Raw genomic sequence first — 14,178 nt, 5'->3', positions numbered from 1 at the left:
TAAGATATCTGGCAGGATCTTTAACTATAAACAATAGAGCCCATTCAAATATCATAAGCAAAAAATTAATATGTTTAACGCTTATTTGTTCATTTATTTTGACAGAGAGAGGGAGACAGAGACTCCCAAGCCAGCTCCATGCTGTCGGCACAGAGCCCAATGCCGGGCTCCATCTCACAAACTGTGAGATGATGACCTGCCAATACCAAGAGTTGGTACTTAACCAACTAAGCCATCCAGGCAAAAACAAAAAACAAAAAACCAGCAAAAAAAAAAATTATTAAAGGATTTTAGGCACCTTGGCACAATGTCTGGCAGGACTAGGAAATCATCCTTGGTGGGCATGCAGAGGCTGGACAAAGCCCAATTCACACCGCCAACTCCTCCAGTGAAGAAGCTACCACTGGCAAACTCTATGCATGAGGTAAACACGCTAGAAGCTCTGATCTGTTGCCTCTGAAAGCTTAGATCTCTCCACGCTATTCTGCAAGATTTCCAGAAGGTGGATTTTTGTGGATCGTTTGTGTCCTTACTGTGCTAAAGTGGTCACACCAAGTACACTACTAGGGTGCTGGGCAGCATCCACACATCTTTTCAAGGTCCCTTATTCCCTGTGGATGAGAAGCCTGGAACTACATTTCCCAGAGTCCCTTGCTAGCATTTGCCAATGAGAAGCATTTGCCAAGATTTGGAAGGCAGTAGGATTGAGAGTTGCACTCAGAGGCATGAACCAGGCATGAAACTCCCAGCAAGTTCCTGAAAAGGTCTGGTGAACTGGTGGCTCCCAATAGAAAGCTGCAGAACAGGACAATTAGTGGATTTTCTGAGGATTGCTGCCACTTCCTGGCAATCTCTTGAGAACCCCTACTGTCTTTGGCACTTCAGACTGAGCTATTCAGTGGTAGTTTCCTTGATCTGTGCTGCTGTTTTCCTAAGCAGTTGGTGAAGCCACTAATACCTTATATTAAACTTTTCACAACTGTATTAAACAGAGTGGTTTTCTTTTCTTAACTGAACCCAGACTGCTACAACTGAGTTGGAGCCTTGGCAAAAATAAGCATGCTGCTGCATAAATTTGGCAGTTACAGTAAAATAATATTAAGGACAATGCTGTCAGCAAAACACACCAGCAGACACCAATTTGGGAGATGTCTGGGCAGGGGGTTGCTTCTCAAATCTCCCCAGGCTTCATGGGAGACATGCCTGGTTAGTGGTGATGGTCTTTTTTTTTTTTTTTTTAATTTAGGGTAAAATCCTGCCAGATTGATCCAACAGTATCACTGTGACACCACAGCACATCACCCTGCCCTTTCACAAACCACGTGTTCGAACCTCTAAGCTCTGAATGATTTCTTTTTTCTGCCACTATCAAGAGTCTACTATTTTGTCCATGATTTTCCTATGAGATACACAGTTGCCTTGCAACTATACACAGTATTTAGTAGCCAAGGGGGACTTGGGCCTGGCCCAGTCCTGACAAGGTTACCCTCTCCTGAATCAATTTCCCATGTTGGTTCCGAGTGGCAGAACCGAATCACAGGTCCTCTCTAGCCTCAAGGTGCTTGGCAAACAGCTGTAGCCTCAACTTTATGGGAGCAGGAAACTGCATCCCCACATTAAGTTCATAGGAGGGGAAAAAATGCCAATAAAGCGAAAGTATGACTAATAACATGTGGATAGCTCTGTCTCATTTTCTCTCTCCATAGACCGCTTTCTTCTGTGGCAAGAACATGGCTACAATTACCTTAGAATCATATTCTTCCAGCTCCAAGAAAGCTTTCTTTCCTGAGTTCAACTTAGGAAACTCTGATTGGGCCAGCAAGGTCACACATCTTAGTCACATCACTCACTATAATCACATGATCTGTTGGAGAATATCCTAGAAGAGATTATTTTTGTAATTAGGGTTTCTCAGCCATGACACTCTTTTTTTTCCTTTCTTTCTTTCTTTCTTTCTATCTTTCTTTCTTTCTATCTTTCTTTCTTTCTATCTTTCTTTCTTTCTATCTTTCTTTCTTTCTTTCTTTCTTTCTTTCTTTCTTTCTTTCTTTCTATCTTTCTTTCTTTCTTTCTTTCTTTCTTTCTTTTTTAGTAATCTCTACAACCAACGTGGGGCTTGAACTACAACTCAGAGATCAAGAGTCACATGCTCCTCCAATTGAGCCAGGCCAGTGACCCTCAACCATGCCACTATTGACATTTGAGGCCAGATCATTTTTTGTTTGGGGGACAAAGAGAGCTGTCCTGTGCATCAAAGAGTATGCAACAGCATCTCCAGCCTCTACCCACTATTTGTCAGTGACACCTCCCACACACACACATTGTGACAAACAAAGATATCTCCCAATGTTGGCAAGTGTCCCCTGTGGGGCAAAATTGTCCCTAGTGGAGAACCACTGATCTATATAAGGGATTCCTTGCTTAGCTACAGCTCTAGATTCCATTTGCTACCAGGTTACCCAGCCTGCTGCAGGCCTACCCATAGCAAACTACACTTCTAAATCACCAAGTGATGCTAGACACATTTATCTACCTGTTTGCTACTCAACCTGTTGCAGGATTTTTTTTTTTTTTTACCTCAGTGCCCAGGGTTCTGCTGTCTCACTGCTTTGAGGAATGAGAAGGGGACACAGAATAAAAAGTTTTATTAGAGTACAAGATCAGAAAGTTACAACAGTATGAAAGCTCTCTTTACAGAGAGGGGACCTCTGAAAGTGAATACCTGCAATTATAGGCGAGGGTCCTTGTTGTATAGGCTTTGGGTGGGCCCCTCTCCTTCCCCCTGTTCCTTCTCAGGTTCTACCCTTATTGGCTAGGTAACTCGAAATGCCTACTCATTCCTTTTTTATTGGCTAATTTTCATTGTATGAGGGGTGGTCTATGGCCATACCGTTCCTTGTGGGTCATATATTTTATGGTCTACTTATTTTTAGTCAGGTCTTTTGTTTGTCACATTTCTCAGGGAAACCTGAGGGGCAGGAGGTGGTGTCTGTTTAATTTTTAAGGGGAAATTTACACCTGAGGGAGTATGCTTGAGGTCAGAGCTTCCTAGAAGAAATGTTTTAAAATAAGTGTTTTTCCCCACCCAGGGATCTTCAAGCCTTAGCCTCTCCCTTTCTGCCTACTGAATCCTATCTTTCCCTATCATAATATCTCAACCAGGAGATCGGATAGCTAACTCAAAACCAACATGCCCAAACCTAACTCACCATTTTTCCTTTGAGATCAAGTCTTTCCTTCACATTTTCTGGCCTGGTTAAAGACATCAGTGTTATTCAGTCACTCATGCCGAATCCTAGCAGTATTTCCAGTATTTCTATTTCTAGCAGAATCCTATCACTTTCAGAGTGAAGAATCCTTCACTCTCCCTCACCAACCCCATCCACCACCACGGGTGAGGGAAGGATTCTAATAACTCCTCTCCTTGTGTTATATTGGCTCTCTCTCCCCACTTGCTTTTACAATACTTTTCTACTAGCCCCTTAATCTCTCCTCTAATTTACCTTCTACATGCAAATCTGATTGTGTTACTCCATGCTTAAAATCTATATTTTAGCTGATCCCACTTGCTGTGGAAAATAGAATTCTTTAGCAATGTGAACAATGACCTTCCCGAACTTTGCCTCCAATTTTACTCCCTCTCTTTTCTTGGTAACAAACTACTGAAAATTTCCTGGTTTGGCATTTGTTATCTCTCCTGCCGGCCTCTAACTTCTGCTACATTCTCTCAGGTCAGGTGGTGAACTGCTACTCCTCCTTCAAGACCCATTGTAAGTTGGGCACCTAGATGGCTCAGGTCATGATCTCAGGGTTGGTGATTTCAAGTCCCATATTGGGTGAGATCAAGCGATCAAGCCTTGCTTCTCCTCTCTCTTCTCTTTCTCTCTCTCTCTCTCTCTCTCTCTCTCTCTCTCTTTCTCTCTCTTTTGCTCTCTCTCTCTCTCTCTCTCTCTCTCTCAAAAAAAAAAAGGGGCCCATTGTAAGCATCTTTTCTCTTATTTTTCTTTCTTAAGGTTCCTCTTAACCTTATGTCCTGACATCTTGACTGCAACTTTGACCCTGAGCCACCTCTACCCAACTAACCAGCTCCTGGATTTCTAGCCCACAGAAATGATGACATTAAAAAATTATTTGCTGTTTTAAGCCACCAAGTTTTGGGGTTATCTGTTACAGAGCAACAGATGACTAATTCAAATACTTTAGTTACAGAAGTCAACATAAATGAAATTCTAGACCCAAGTTCCAAGTTTAGGGAGCTCAGTCTTTCTAACTCAAGCTTCACCTGGCTTTTGAATAATACTCATGAACTGTTTTATTCTCTAATTTAATCTTGAAACACAGTAAAAATAATTGTGTTAAAAAATGTGTTTGAGTGAATTAGCTGTTCAATGTTCACACAGTAATATGTAAAGAAACAGTTCAAATTCTAGCATTATTTAATATGGCTTTTAAAACTCAGACTGGGAATTAAAGGACCATCAAGACACACTTTTTATATTCAAATTTCTATCTTTCCAAGAATCAGAGTCTACAGAATACAGAGGCTATAATTCTAATTTTCTAGGTAATCAGTTAGAAATGTAATTTTGATTTCATAAAGAAAACTCTCCACTATAAAGAAAAGTTCTGAAGTTTTTAGTGTGTAGGAAGAACTGAAACGGTCATTAAAATGAGAATAGGTAAATAAATTGTTTCTTCATGTAATAGAAGGGTATTCAGCAATAGAAAAGAACACAACAGCATAGAATAATCTCAAAAACATGTTGAACAAAAGAAAAAAGACACAAAAAAGATACATTCTATCTGATTTCACCTATGTGAAGTTTAGGAACATGAAAACAAAGCTATAGCAATAACAATCAAAAGTATTTTTGGGGGTGCCTGGGTGGCTCAGTCAGTTAAGCCTCTGACTTCAGCTCAGGTCAGATCTCAAGTTCGTGGGGTCAAGCCCCACGTCAGGCTCTGTGCTGACAGCTAGCTCAGAGCCTGGAACCTGCTTCCTGTTCTGTGTCTCCTTCTCTCTCTGCCCCTCTCTGTATCAAAAATAAATAAAAACATTTTTTAAAAAAAAGTATTTTTGTAGAGGTAAAGTTGACTAAAAGGAAAACAGGAGAACTTCCTGGGAGTGATGGAAACCTTCTTCATCTTGATTTGGATAACAACTACATGGGTGTATACAGTTATCAAAACTCACAATTTAGGATTTATTTATGTTCATTTCACTACATGTAAACTTTACTTCATTCTATAAAAAGAGCACTAAAAATAGTACATAATACCAAAATCTAATTATGTTTCCCCATTAGGATAACCTCTCTTCTAGAAGAGGGATTCAGAACACCAAACTGAAAGAGCCTTCACATCACACAAGTGAAACTAAATAAATATTTCCAAAAACTACCATTGTGGAAAATAAACCTTAGCCACCTGAGCCACGATAAATACCCGCTGATTCTTAGCACAAGCCCCGTCCTCTCTCAAGCTGGACTTGGGTAGAAAAACATTCCATTCTCCTCACTTCGGAGACGGCCAGGTTCAGCAAACACGCTGCACAGGGAGGGGACCCTCCGCACAGCAGAAAGGCCCTTGGAGCGGAGCTCAGCAAACAAGTTGAGCGCAGTAGGCAGGAGTCTGGGCCACTGCCTTTGTGATTCAGCGTCCAGGCATCCCACACGTGCGGGGCAGGACGGGTTCTGGCACAGAAAGGAGACGAAACGGGAAAACACATATTGACAAAGTCTTCACAGTTGTGAACTGGGGCTGCAGTGGAACAGATGGGAGCCGCTGCTGAGACAGAAAAGGAGCTTTTGACACACTGAGCCCAGAACGGGAAAGGCCAGGGGCCTGTGCCACGAAAGGGGAAAGCGATTAAGAACAAATGCACTGTTCTGCCTCTGCGGAGGGGAGGGCAGAAAAGGGTCGGTGAAGCAGAAAGGCATCATTGTGGGGTTCGGTGAGTAGGAGGTGGGGACCATTTTGTAGAGAATTCCAGCTTCTACGAATTAAATACAGACCCCAGATTCCTCACCTGGTCCCCTAGGATCTGCTTGTGCCCAGCTGCTCAACACCCTTCAAGTTTCACCCTTAAACCTTGGTATGAGATCTAGACTCATAGAACATGGTTTATAGGGTCTTTGTGATTTCCCCCAAACACACATATCACAAATCCCCTTAACTTTCTTTTTCTTTTTTTTTCTTTTTCTTTTTCTTCTTCTTCTTCTTTTTTTTTTTTTTTTTTTAACAAATCTACACCTTTATTTATTTACTTTTCAGTTAGTTTAAATCCTGGAAGGGTACAGCATCCCACGGATTCTGTGGCCAATGGCTCTAGCAGGAAGGTTGCTTTGGAATTTAGCACGAACCATGCTACTGTTTCCATGAGCAGCAGTTACTTTTCCCCAGATTACCCTGGTTTTATTCGGTTTGCCACCAGGAGTCACTGTGTTGTTTTTTGCTTTGTACACATAAGCACATCTCTTGCCTAGATAGACCTCAGTTTCATCTTGGGCATAAACACCTTCAAGTTTAAGAAGAGCTGTGTGCTCCCTCTGGTTCCGGAGACCCCGCTTATAGCCAGCGAAAACGGCTTTGGACCACAGCCTCCCAGACATATTTGTCATTTCAGGAGTCCTGTTCCCAGCAGGCCTCCACAGGTCCCAAGATGGCGCAAAGAGCAATCCCCCTAACTTTCTTAGGGAAATACAGCTCCACCTGCAGCCCCCACCGCCAGGGCTACCAGCGTTGAGGTGGCAGCTTGGATGTCAGTTGCTTTGGGAAGTTTTTTGAAACCAACTCCCCCTACCCCCAACCCCTTCCTGTCATTCTGGGTTAGTGCCTTTCTCCGGGCTCCCTAGCAGGAGTACCTTCTTCTGCTATGGTAAGCCTTGAGTCTGTATATTAGGGCTGTCTGTTGATTTTCTTTTTAACTGTGAAGTATCTCAAACTATAGAAAAAATTTTAAGCGTACTTTACCAATTAAAACCTAGTTACAATTAATACCTTGTTAATTACACATAGTTTTAAATAACGATATAAAATATTACAGATACAAATAGCACTACCATTGTTATTCTCTCCTTATGTATCTTAGTTATTTGTGTTTCTTTATTTTTTTTTTAAGTGTATTTATTTGAGAGAGAGTGAGAGCATGAGTGGGGAAAGGCAGACAGAGAGGCAGAGCCTGATGCCGGGCTCGATCTTACCAATGTGAGACCATGACCTGAGCCAAAACTCGAGTCTAATGCTTAATGGACTGAGCCACCCAGGCACCCCAGTTATTTATGTTTCTAATCAAAAACAAAATACAGATTTCTTGGTATGTTTCTAATATAATTAGTAATGTACTATACATACTCTTTAACAATTCTTTCACTGTATCTTGTGTTTTGACGTCACATTCATAAAGAAATTAAGACATCAAAGAACAAATCATGAAAAAATCTAATCCATTTGACATTATAATGAAAAACTGTGAATGATAAAATATTACATAAATGAAGTTAAAAATATAAGCTGCTGACTATAATTACTTGTTTTAAAAATATTCTTTCAAAGACACTCATGTTCATAACTTTAAAAGTCAAGTTTTTTCCAATATGTTTGAAATTAAAAAGTTTTAAAACACCTAGGCAGCTCAGTTGGTTAAGCATCCTACTCTTGGTTTTGACTCATTTCATGATCTCATGGTCCCACAGTTTGCGAGTTAGAGCCCTGCATCAAGGTGTACACTCATGGTTCAGAGCCTGCTTGGGTGTCTCTCTCTCCTTCTCTCTCTTTGCCTACCCAGCTCACTCTCTCTCTCTCTCTCTCTCAAAATAAATTTTCAAAAATTAATAAAATGAAATTAAGAAGTCTCTTCCCTTACTTGCTCCCACTATTAACTTTCATTCGCCAGAAGCAAATTTTTTCAACTCTTTTATCTATTTTTTTCTGGAATTTCCTCTGTTTTTAAATAACATGCATTTTTTCAGGAAACTAAAAAAATACTATTGAAGACAATGATTTATGAACTTTCTTCACACACTCTTGCTCCCTCTTTCTCCACCATTTCGATAGATACAATTTCTGGTTGGAGCGATGTTCAGTACTTACATTAGCAGGATTCTGTAAATACAATCCACAGAAAACCCATGGGAAGGTCCCAGTTTCACTTTCTTTCATCTATAACATTTTGTGTTCCCTATCGTCTTCACTACCCTCATTGGTTTCATTGCCAGTATGCCTTTATTTTTCTCTAAACTCCCCCCAAAAGAGGAATTTCTTTCATTTTTAATACATTCAAGCTCACCAAGAAATACATGCACAGACATCTGTAGGTATGTATATATGTGTTTTCCCCTGGATGTATTTTCCAGATAACCCTTCTGAAGCACTCTTGCCCTCCTGTCTGGGCCAGTTGTTCCATATCTACTACTAGCTCTCTTCCTGGGAATTTCTCCTCACTCTTATCCTGGACATTGGATGACCAACGCATCCCAATTTGCCAGGGATCTGCCCAGTTTTGAAGCCGAAAGTCCCATATTTGGCACCACCCACAGACTCAGGCAAATCGGAACAACTGGTCAAACTACCTGACATCTCTTTGCCGCATTCCTGGTTCAGGTCCTGTTTCCTGGATCCTATGTCATCTTCTTCTTGGTTTCTATCCTTAGTTTGTGGAATCCATTCTCCAGTATTTTCCTGAAAAGGAGGTAAAAAATGTTAAACTTGCACAAGCTGCAATGTCTTTATTCTGCCTTCACACTTGTTAGAAAATTTGACAGACAACAGAAATCAAGATTTGAAATAATTTTCCATCTGAATTTTGAAAGGATTGCTTCACTGATTTTCCATGTGGCAGGGGAAAAGTCTCATGCTTTTCTGATTCTGGATCTTTTATATATTTTTAATCTCTAGAAATTTACAGGGTTTTTATGTGCAAGGTTCTGAAATTTTACAATGGCAGAACTTAGTGTGAGTTTTTGTTGGTGCAGGCATCATGCAAAGCATAAGTGAGCTCTCTCAATCTACAAACTCCTATCCTCTATTTGGGGAAATTTTTCTTCAAAAATATCCTACCCTAGGGGCACCTGGGTGGCTCAGTCAGTTAGGCATCTGGCTTTGGCTCAGGTCATGATCTCACGGTTTGTGGGTTCAAGCCCTGCGTCAGGCTCTGTCCTGACAGCTCAGAGCCTGGAGCCTGCTTCGGATTGTGTATTTTCCTCTCTCTCTGACCCTCCCCTGCTAGCGCTGTCTCTCTCTGTCTCTCAAAAATAAATAAAACACATAAAAAATATTTTTAAAAATGTCTTACCCTGTTTTTTTGCATTCTCTCTTTCTAGAGCTCTTGCTTACTAGAGTGTTGGACCTTCTGAACTCTAATATTTTCCTTTCCTCTTCCATTTCATTTCTTTAATTTTGATTGCATTTCTAGAAGATTATCTCACTTATCTTCCAAAATTTTTCTGAAAATTTACTATTTAACTTCAAAGGGCAAAATTTTTTTTCTCTGAATAGTTTCATTCTGTAGTCTTTTCTCATTGTTGTTCAGATGCTCTATCTCTTCTTACCACCTGGGGAAATGAACTATCAAGTTTGTTTGTTTTTAGAGTTTTCTTCTGCTTCATACATAATTTATATTTTCTTCAGGTGTTTGTTTGATTTGGTTCTGTCTGTCCTGGCATAAGCTTTCCTTAATTGCCTGGTAATCCTTGGCTGTCTGCTCATATTTAAAAATAAAGGAATAAAAGAACCTGGCTAGAACAGACAGGTACACATCCCTGTAGGGTGTTCTGGCAAAGCTGATTTATTATTTTTTGTTTGTTTCTTTGTTTTTGTGCTTTTGCTCGCTTCCCATAGCGACTCAACCACACTCTCACCTGGAAAGTAGACGTTTGGCTGACAATTCATTTCTCTCACAGACCCGCCGACTAATCCTCCTGCTGTCGGCACCACCTGCATCCCTATTCTGATAGTTCTAAATATTTCTGAGCTCCTAGAGCTTATTCAGCCTTCTCAGTTTTCCTTGCTGCAAGCTTTGGTTTTCATTGTTAATTCCGTTTTGCCACTTCCATCTGCTTTCTAGTTTCTAATACTCCAATGCTGCCATATCCTCTACTTATAAGTATTTCTTTCTTTCTTTCTTTCTTTCTTTCTTTCTTTCTTTCTTTCTTTCTTTCTTTCTTTCTTTCTTCTTTCTTTCTTTCTTTCTTTCTTTCTTTCTTTCTTTCTTTCTTTCTTTCTTTCTTTCTTTCTTTCTTTCTTTCTTTTTTTGCCTTTAGACATTTGTGCCGTAAAAAAACCAACCCTATACTGTCGCTTTGATGTAATTTTGGCAGGAAGGGTATGTAGATGTATGTTTACTCTGACATATCTCAGCAGAAGTCTGTTGGATCAGGAGGTCGTGGAGGTGAGGACCCCCTCTCATTCATCACTCTAGTCTAGTGTCCAGCATATTCCAGCATGTTGCCTGGCATACACTTGGAGCTCAATAAGTAAGGACTGGCTGAATGAATGTAGTACAATAAATTTTTTAAAAAATATTTACTAATGCTTTGCTTTGTTTTTCTCACCAGTATTTCATTTTCCCCTTTCCAGCTAGGCTAATCTATTGTCAATGTTTCAGAGAATGCTTGGGACAACAGAAAGCAAACTACTGCTGGATTTGTTTGAGTGTTTAGGAAAATTGAAAGGACTCATAGCGTGAACAAAACTATAGGAGGAAAACGTTGCGAATCATCCCTCTATCTCTCCCCTGGAATTGAAGACTGATCCAAAAGAGAGTCAGAGCTTAGTTCCAGGAAGGTGTCAAGCCTTGTAAAAACAAAACAAAACAAAACAAAACAGGTAGTGTGTCTAGACAGTTGGGACAATTTCATCTCTCTAGAATGGCTCAGAAGCACCAGAAAGTTTCTCGGTCATCCAAGAATGAAAACAGTGTAACTGGAGAGAGCCAGCAGAGCTAAAGCGGCTGTGAAGCTAAGAGTGAAGGTGAAGAAATGCCAGACTGGACCACTGAACGGAGAGACAGACTGATGCTCATGTCACTGGATACATCATGGACAGGTGACACTGAGCAGTAGATCTCTCCCAACCCAGATGCTTTGGCACTATTTATGTCCCTTGTTACTTAAACACACTCCTGGGGAAATCTGCAAATTGGCTGAGATCAAGTTTCCGCCACCATAGTAAAATAGGAACTCAAGATTGAAATTAAGTTGGCTTACAAAAACAAATAAAATTATATTTCTACAATATCTCTACTAGTTAGTTGAAATTCATATATGCTAAACAAATATGGTGATTATGATTACCAGATTATTCATTTTAAAATTTATTTAAAAATTCTCAAGTATTTACAGAGAGATGATCAAAATGTTAATGTTACTGTTAATGTAACAACATGCTAAGTTAAAGTACAGATTCATTATGACCCAGCAATAGCACTACTAGGAATTAATCTAAAGGATGCAGGAGAGCTGATTCGTAGGGGCACATGTACCCCAATGTTTACAGCAGCACTCTCAACAATAGACAAATTATGGCAAGAGCCCAAATGTCCACCAGCTGATGAATAGATAAAGAAAATGTGGTGTATATATATATATATATATACATACAATGGAACACTACTCAGTGATGACAAAAATGAAATCTTGCCATTTGCAACAACATGAATGGAACTGGAAGGTGTTATGCTAAGTGAAATAAGTCAGTCAGAGAAAGACAGATATCATATCACTTAAGTCATATAGGGAATTTGAGAAACTTAACAGAAGACTATAGGAGAAGGGAAGGAAAAATAAGATACAAACAGAGAGGGAGGCAAACCATAAAGATTCTTAGATACAGAGAACAAACTGAGGGTTGATGGGGGTGGGGAGTTGGGGGAGTAGGGAAGATGGGTGATGGGGATTGAGGGAGGCACTTGTTGAGTTGAGCCTTGGGTGTTGTATGTAAGTGCTGAATCATGAGAATCTACTCCTGAAGCCAAGACTACACTGTATGTTAGCTAACTTCAAAATAAGTAAAATAAATAAATAAGTACAGATTTATTCTTATGAATGACAAATCATCCATAAAATCAGGGATGTGGTTTGTAGAATAGGTAGATTGCTTGGCTAAACTGTTTATATTATTGTTGATAGAATAATTAAGGAATACAGAAACATCCAGCAGGAATGTATGTTAGGACTTCCACTTTCAGCCACGATGAAGGCCAATGCCCTCACCAGGAATGGCTACAAAAGCTGCATAAAATATGTAAAACAATATCTGCTTGAAGGCATTGAGGAGCTTCTGGGGAAACTCAGACTTGAGCAACAAGATACTGGAGAAGAAAGAAACTTGAAGAGGAGTGTTGGCATTCTGCAATTGATTTTCTTCTGGCAAAATAGCACTTGCCTACTCTGAGCACTAAGCAAGAGGCCAAGGCCAAGGCTGTGGATGTAAGCAGGAGGTCACTAACAGGCAGAGAATGCAACAGAATTTTTGGCAGTTTGGGGAACTGGAAAAATGGGAATTTTATGAGTCTGGAATGCCAGTGAGAAGGGTGTTTGGAAAATCAAGACTGACAGTTGATCTGTTTTCCCAAATTCCTATGCTGCATGGAACAAGATATTAAGAAACTAAGCAGAAAGCCTGTGTAAGTATTTTAGTCTCAAAAAATTCACAAGGAAGAAAGAGTCACAGTGGGCATCCCCACAGCCTTAGGCAGAGCCTTTGGAGGGTGTTTTGCTGTAAAAGAATGATTACACATTATTTCTCATAATTCTGGAGGTTACAAAGTCCAAGATCAAGGCATCGACAAATTCAGTGTGGTAAGAGCAGACTTCCTGGTTCATAAACAACCATCTTTTCACTGTGTCCTCACGAGGACAGGGGAGCTCTCCAGGGTCTCTTCTATAAGGTCACTAATCCCATTCATGAGGACTGCACCCTCATGACCTAATTACCTTCCAAAGGCCACACCTATAATACCATCACATTAGGGGTGATAATTTCAACATATGAATTTTGGGGAGACATAAACATTCAGTCTATACCAGAGGACACCTCTCTAAGAACAGGAATGGATCAGAGATGGAAAAGAACCTCACAAAAACTATAATGCACTCTATGACATTCTGAAAAAGGTGAAACTATGAGAACAAAAATAAGATCAATAGTTGCCAGGGGTTTTGGCTTGGGACAGATGAATAGGTGGAACATAGCAGGTTTTTGAGACAGTGAAACTATTCTTTATGATACTATGATGGTGGATACCTGTCACATACATTTGTCAAAGCCTACAGAATGCACAGTGCCTAGAGCGAACCCTAAAGTAGACTTTTGATACATATGATGCATCACTGTAGAGTCATCCTTGGTAAGAAAACAAAAAACAACACCATTCTGGTAAAGGGTGTTGATAATGGGGGAGGCTATGCATGCGTAAAGGTAGGGCATATGGGAACTCTGTACTTTCTGCTCAATTTTTTTTTTCTGTGAATTTAACACTGTTCAAAAAACATAAAATCCAAAAACAAAACAAAATGCTGTAATGCAGTCTATCTCTGATTGGATTAGAGTGGTCAGCTCCCTCAAAGAACAAAGGGTAAAGCCTTTCCACAGAAAGATTTCATCCCTAAGCCTCTACAATGTTTAGACACAATGTCTGGCACTTTCAGGGAATATTTATCAGACATTCCAGGAGAAAGAAACAATTACTAAAAACCACAAAGAAAAAACATAAATGGACATATTGATCCAGATATTTTAGTTATCAAAAAACATTTAAAGTAAGCATGATTTGGGGCACCTGGGTGGCTCAGTTGGTTAAGCGTCTGGCTTCCGGCTTCAGCTCAGGTCATGATCTCACGGTTGGTGGGTTCGAGCCCCACGTCTGGCTCTGTGCTGACAGCTAGCTCAGAGCCTGGAGCCTGCTTAGGATTCTGTGTCTCCCTCTCTCTCTGACCCTCTCCTGCTTGTGCTGTCTCTCTCTGTCTCTCAAAAAATAAAAAAATTTAAAAAACATAAAAAAATAAAGTAAGCATGATTAATATACTGAGGAAAAATAGATGGAAAAATGGACATTATTAATTTAAATATAGCTATGAACTGCAGAGTACAACATATATCAAAAAGCTAGCAATAATAATATTTCACATTTATTGAATGCTTATTTTTTTGCCAGGCATTGTTTTAGTGATTCTTTGATTT

The 14,178-nt window shown here is 39.9% G+C and overlaps 1 pseudogene; it reads right to left on the bottom strand.

Moving 5' to 3' along the window:
- Positions 1–6,247: 6,247 nt before the first annotated feature.
- LOC115273562 lies at positions 6,248–6,611 on the bottom strand (annotated as a pseudogene).
- Positions 6,612–14,178: the final 7,567 nt, after the last annotated feature.

This window comes from Suricata suricatta, chromosome 1 (assembly GCF_006229205.1).
Source record: "Suricata suricatta isolate VVHF042 chromosome 1, meerkat_22Aug2017_6uvM2_HiC, whole genome shotgun sequence".
Taxonomy (NCBI): Eukaryota; Metazoa; Chordata; class Mammalia; order Carnivora; family Herpestidae; genus Suricata; species Suricata suricatta.
Note: the sequence above shows the minus strand (reverse complement) of the source record. Positions and strands in the feature narration are given on the sequence as shown.